Below are 6,326 nucleotides of genomic sequence, written 5' to 3' on the forward strand. Positions count from 1 at the left end.
GGGGGACATAGACCCTATGAGCACCAGCATGGCCCTGCTACGGCACTCACACACAGACAATGCGCACTGACAAATTAGCCGTAACAGCAGCGACCACGAAACAACTCTATAATAAACGCCGGGGCAATCACGAAATATATATAAAGCTATAATCAAAGCACGGCAGTCACGATACCCGGGAACAATGAAGGGCTAAGTAAAGCCAACGACTGGCCTAAGTGCTTTCTTCCGACGTGCAGGTGAAATGGGCGAGTATAGTGTCACAGTGGGTAGGCATGGCCGAGGTAAACGTTACAGCCGCGGTCACTGTACGCACGAACCGCCGTCGTGGAGTGACCAGCAGAGCTCGTGTGCTGTTCTAAATAGCAATACGGAAGCTGCATAAAGCGCGTACACACGCGTTGACGCTACTAACCATAATCCTACCACGTCTCTACATCACAACACACACACACGCGCGCGCGCGCGCACACACACACACACACACACACACACACACAGGCACACGCACGCACGACACGCAAGACGCACGCAGCACACCACATCAACACACACACGCACACAACACACACACACGCACACACACCGGCGCACGCACGCACGCACAAGCACGCAGGCACACACCACCGCACGCACGACAACGACGCCGCACGCACAACACACACATACACACACGCGCGCAACACGCACGTACACACACACACACACAACGCACGCACACACACCACACGCACCAACACACACACACACACACACACCACACAACACACACACACGGCCACACACATGCACACACACATACACATACACCACGCCCCAGGCACGAACACTGCAGAGTTGCCGTATTTTCTTGTGGAGAGCGGGGACAGAGGAGAGGGAGGGGGAGGGGGAGAGGGCGGGGAGGGGGAGAGGAGGGGAGGGAGGGGGAAGGGGTCAATTGCACACGAACGGGAAGTTAGAGTGGCGCACACTGGCAAGCAACATGATGACTGAACCTTTCCTGTTATTGCTTTTACATTATGTTTAGAATGTTTTTACATTGTTTTCAGAATGTTTTTAGATTGTTGTTTTAAGACAGTTTTTTTTTTAGAATGTTGCTTATCTGTTTTCATTGAATCGAGCTAGCAACAGTGTATGTACCCTGTTTGCAAAAATGCCATCGAGACTCACCTCATCTAGAGCAAGGTCATCAAGACTGACGTCATCTAGAGCAAGGTCATCAAGACTGACGTCATCTAGAGCAAGGTCATTAAGACTGACGTCATCTAGAGCAAGGTCATTAAGACTGACGTCATCTAGAGCAAGGTCATTAAGACTGACGTCATCGCGTCATCATAACTGGATTCCAAACTATTTTCATTCCGGTTCCAGTTTTGGACTCAACTTACGCGAACGTCCGTCCTTATTCAGACGGACTGGCAATCCGTGTAACAAAGCTTTGTAGAAGTGGCTGAATGTGTTTCGGCAGACAAGTTCTGCCTGTTAAGTCTGCAGAGGCGCTGGTGGGACTTAAAGTGTTTACGCACGAGACGTTATAAACAGCGTATTCAGTTCAACTTCCTAGAAAAAGGTCATTACTGGTGCATAGGAGAACAGTAAATAACATTAGGGCTATAACACCGACCATATAATACCACAACTCTCTTTGTTTGAAATCATTACCAGCAAAGACAATGATTCACTGTAATCTTGCCATGATACACATTTATATGAACTAGAACCAAACTTGGTTTTGATTGGAATAGATAATAATGACTTTCATCCTGCAAACCATCCCTCGCCTCCGTCCATTCTGCATACATTCAAGACCAGCCCACACAGCACGCGGCACGCGCACGACGCACAACGACGCTACGCACGGGAACGCCGCCGCACAGCACACACACACACACACACAACACACAGATCACACACACACACCCAGCAACACACACACCACACACACCTACCACGAAACACACACAGGCGTACAATCCGCACACTAAGTTCAAGCCGGATGATTGCTCAAATTAATTGCCTTTCCGCGAATTCCGTTCTCTTCCTCCCCATTCGCATCCTCTCCGCCAATCAGAATGTTTTCCGAGAGCAGACAAAATTGAACGCAGCCAGAGTTCAAGTACATCTACTGCTACTGCTACTGCTGGGCTGCTGCTGCTGCTGCTGCTGCTGCTGCTACTTGTGGTGGTGGTGGTGCTGCTGCTACTACTTGTGGTGGTGGTGGTTGGTGGTGCTGCTACGCTTGCGCTGCTTGCGTACTGCTGTGCTGCTGCTTACTTGTGGTGGTGCTGCTGCTACTGCTGCTACTGCTACTTGCTGCTAGCTACTGGCTGCTTGCTGCTGCTTACACTACTACTGGCTACTGTTGCTGCTGCTACTGTTTGCTGCTCGCTGGCTGGTTGCTGCTGTTAATACTGGTGGTTGACGTCGCCGTCGCCGCCGTCATGGCGTCGTCGTCTCGTCGTCGTCCGTCGTGTCATCCGTCAGTGTGTCGTCGTTACGGCCATACATTTCAGATGAAGTCGATTCACATTTCACGAGTCTGTCTTGAAGATATTTGTCGCCAGGAAAATCTTGTCGTAAAACGGATTGCGTTGGGAACGCAGCCTGACATTCGGGAATCAGGCATCCTACTCACGCTTAGCAGAGTTAACGTTCATAGAGATTCACGTACGCACTCATGGATGCATGCACGCACGCGGCAGGGCCGTCGCACTGCTCGCCATGCCGCACGCAGCAGCACGCACGACGCACGCAACTCATGGATTGCACGCCGCACGCACGCAGACATGTACGAGGGGCATGTAGAGAATGACGATAAATGAAATAGACGACGCTAAACATACAAAACAACACTAATCTACGTATACGCACGAGTGAATAAAAAACAAATAAAATAACAATAACGACGAAATAGAATGAACAAATAAAAACATTTGTTTGGATTCATCCTAGCGCACGTGAAAGCACGCCACGGACGCGACTGCGTGATAAAGTCAACATTTAAAAGCCGATTTACATAACAACTGCTTGGTGATTAAAGGGAATTATCAGCCGTGCGAGTGGAATTTAAAACACGAGAACGAAGGATTAAAGTTATAGCACTTCGCACGAAGCGAGAACAGATTTCATTTCGTCTGCTGCTAGGAGCGTAGAAGGGATCGTGTGAAATACGGAGCATGACTTTGACTCATGCCCTTCTAATCCTGTACGATTACAAACACGTATTATAATAACATTAATAAATGCGGGATGCTTGTTCCACCACGATAGGCGTATAGATAACCAGAATCCTATTTGAGATGCAGACCTGTACCCTATGCAGATAGGCAGGGGCGGATTCAGAACGGCCGTATTTGCCGTATTGGGAAATACCGGTCTAGATTTCAAAGTGTTCGGAAATTTTGGCGCACTGAGGGTGGTGTGCCCATTTTTGGAGGCGATGTGCCTTTAAATCTGGAAAAATACTGTCTAGCCTCAGCCCTGGAACCGGCCCTGATAGGCTTATAGATAACCAGAATTCTATTTGAGATGCAGACCTGGAAACCATGACGCCAACGTTTCAGCCGTGACTATACGATTGATGAACATTCCTCCTCCCTCCCTCCCTGCTCCCTCACTCCTCCCTCCCCCTTAGCTAATGGCACGTGAGTAATAGATTTGCTCTCGAGGCTTCCAGCGATTAGGGTTGGTGACGAAATAACACTGCGATGGAAGTGTCATATGTACAGTGCTGCAATTAGGCGTCTACACACGCAATTAGACAATAGCGACATTGGTGGCAGAAATCCAATGATGCGATCAGCTCAGTCATTAGATAATTATTCACATCAAGCCAGTTTAGGATAACAGACCTGGGCAGAAGAAACAACAGGAGCAGCAGTACTAAAGAGAGAAACAGGGACCAACAAACACTCAACATAAGAACGACAGCCCATCAACAGACAACCAAAACAAACACGCAACAAACAATAGAACGCAAAACGAACACGCGACTAACAACATACCAGGCGACAAAAAAGCACAAGCACGAACAACACAACAACAATAAACACAAAACAAAACAGTCATAAGCAACACATCCCCACGCAAGTACTAACGTGCATCATGACGACATAGGAATGTTATGCACGCGGGCGTGTAATTATATCGTCTGCTATTATTATTATTATTGATTATTAATCTACGCTTCTAAGCTGTTGCACAGGGTACGGCTCCGCTCTGCCCTCGCCCAGCAACCGCGGCTTCCTGACGCTGTATAACCAACAAAGGCCTGCTATAGTGATTCACTTCCTGCGTATTACATATTAGCTGCACAGCGACAAACAACGCGCGCAGTTGTAAATTGAACGCGTAGCTAAACTACGTACGGGGGCACGGGTCCAGAGTTCTCACAGCCACTGGTATTCCCAACAGTAAGATACAATAATAAAAAATAACACGCAGTCAACACCAAGATATCGACGACACAGACACACCCACAACACAGCGCCACGCACGGCACGCAGCACGCACGCACGCGCACACAATATTATCCGGAGTGGGAATAATAATTATAATTATGATTCACTCCTGATTATTATTGAATCTGCTTAGCAAGTAGATACGATAATGTCAGCACAACAGAGTAGGGTTAGCATTATATCATGGAGAAGTTATAATGACCAAATATTATATCACTAGATATACACCATATAATGAAATTATATATATGAATATATTATATATATATATATATATATAGTATATATAATATATATATTATTGTATCTATTACGCTAGTAGATACAATAATGTAATACAACAGAGTAAGGTTACATTGTAGTCCGGCCTACTGTTACTATATATACTGTACATTATTTTATCTGTACACATTGAGTAACTGACGCATGGATAGGTCACTTACCTTGATCACAGAATCCCCGCCCGGCTTGTCTACACGGGGCAGACGCGCAATAACGACAACCCACCAATCTCAGCTTCCGCCCCGTAGATCTCATATAACAACGTTGCCGTAAGCTGCACTAACCAACACACGAACACGCGCGCACGCACAGCGCGTCATGCACACACACACACACACACACACACACACACACAGTGTCAGTGTATAATCCGGAGCGTTTTCACGGCGGGCGACGAAACGCGTACGTGCACGGCTGCCCTCTCTCGCCTCGTGTCTGCTGCTGCTGCTGCTGCTGCTGCTGCGGTCGTCGGTCTAAAGCAAACACGTCGCTGCTGGACAGGGCGATGTAGACGCCGAAAGAATACAGCCCCCTTCACCGCTCCTCCATCCACTATTCTAGCAGCACAACACTAACACACGCACAGACAGACTGCCGCCGGCGGGGCAGTAGCAGCCAGCACCGCTGTCACGGCTGTGTGGCGCTATCTATCGTGGACGTGCTGACTAGGAGAGCGAGACGAGAGCGGTAGGCATGACAACGAACGACGCGCTGAACTGCTAGCCACCACCACCAGAGGGCAGCAGGAATCGACGATGTCGTCAGCAGCATATATATCAGGAGTAGATAATAGGATTCCCTTGAAGTAGAGGAGAGGATAGAGCTCTTGATATATATGTGTGTGTAGTCAACATGGTACGTCTAGTACGATCACCAGACGATGCCCCCGCAGAGGTTAGGGTTAGAGTCAGGAGATAGATAGAGGGAGAGAGGAGAGAGCGAGAGACTGAGGGAGATGACGGACGGTAAGGAAAGGCGGAGGGAGGGAAACGCGGAGGGAATGAGAGACGGACGGAGGGAGAGACGGAGGGCAGGAGAGACGGAGGGAGGCGAGAGACGGAGGGAAAGAGAGAACGAAGGTAGAGCACGACGGAGGAGGGAGAGACGGGGGGAAGGAAGAGACGGAGGGAGGTGAGAGGACGGACGGGAGGGAGGCGAGTGTGTAATACTTCTCGGAAGTTCAATTCCCCAACGCGATCCCCACAGAAGGTTAGGGTTGAATCAGAGATAAGAGATAGAGAAGGGGGGAGAGCGAAGAGCTAGCGAGAGAGAGAGAGAGAGAGAGAGAGAGAGAGATGAGCAGAGAGAGACGTAGAACAGAGAGAGAGGAGAAGAGACGAAGCGAGAAGAGAAAGTTGAGAGGAAGACGAGAGAGAGAGAGACGAGAAGGAGAGAGATGAGAGAGGGAGAGCGCGCGCGCAGCGAGCCGAGCGAAGCGAGAGAAGAGAGAGAGGAGAGATGACGAGAGAGATGATGAGAGTAAGAGCAGCGCGCGCCAGCGCAAGAGAGAGAGAGAGAGTGAGGTTTAGCGAGAGAGATGCGTCGTCAAGCGAGACCGAGAGACTGAGAGAGTAGAAAGGAAGA

Source organism: Priapulus caudatus, unplaced genomic scaffold, assembly GCF_000485595.1.
Source record: "Priapulus caudatus unplaced genomic scaffold, Priapulus_caudatus-5.0.1 Scaffold384, whole genome shotgun sequence".
Lineage (NCBI taxonomy): Eukaryota > Metazoa > Priapulida > Priapulimorpha > Priapulimorphida > Priapulidae > Priapulus > Priapulus caudatus.